This window comes from Cucurbita maxima, unplaced genomic scaffold, assembly GCF_002738345.1.
Source record: "Cucurbita maxima cultivar Rimu unplaced genomic scaffold, Cmax_1.0 Cma_Scf00262, whole genome shotgun sequence".
NCBI lineage: Eukaryota > Viridiplantae > Streptophyta > Magnoliopsida > Cucurbitales > Cucurbitaceae > Cucurbita > Cucurbita maxima.
In genome coordinates this window covers 57,306-58,100 of record NW_019272278.1, presented here as the reverse complement: position 1 = coordinate 58,100, position 795 = coordinate 57,306, and positions in this window count along the sequence as shown.

The following is a 795-nucleotide window of genomic DNA, read 5'->3' as shown; positions in this document are numbered from 1 at the left end:
TTTGTTCCCAAATTTTATATTATTGTGATAGAAGCTATAAATGACCATTATATTCATTGGTCAGATATTGCAATTGTGAAGAAGTGAAGAAGTTCACTTTATAGAAGTATTTGGAGATGCGGGGTGGCATCGATCCCCGTACCTCTCGCATGCTAAGCGATACCATCTGAGCTACATCCCCAAAATTTTTGCATCACAAAACCCTAAATTTTTCGTCATCAATAATATTGAAAATGAAGAAATATTGCTACACAACAAGGTCATGAATAAGGAGGGTATCAATCTCCGTACAACTCGCATGCAAAGTGAGCGCTCTACCGTCTAAGCTACATCTTCACAATTTTTACGTCACAAAAACATAAATGATTCGTCGTGAATAATAGTGAAAATGAAAAAATATCGCTACTCATTATGTCATAAATAAGAAAAAATTGAATAGAAATAAAATATTACATCATAGAACCCTAAATTTCCCATCATCAATAATAGTGAAAATGAAGAAAATCTAGAAAAGCAAGGTATCGATCCCCATATCTCTTGCATGCAAAGCAAGTGCTCTACCATCTAAGCTATATCCCCACAATTCTTATATCATAAAGTCCTAAGCATCTCGTCATCTGTAATAGTGAAAATGAAAAACTATCCCAGCTCATTATGTCCTGAATAAGAAAAATTGAAAATATAAGAAAAAATTGAAAAGAAATAATATATTTAGTAATCGATTCAATTGAAGATGCAAGGTAATGATCCCCATACTTTCCACATGGGAAATGAACACCTTAAATGCCCCTTCAT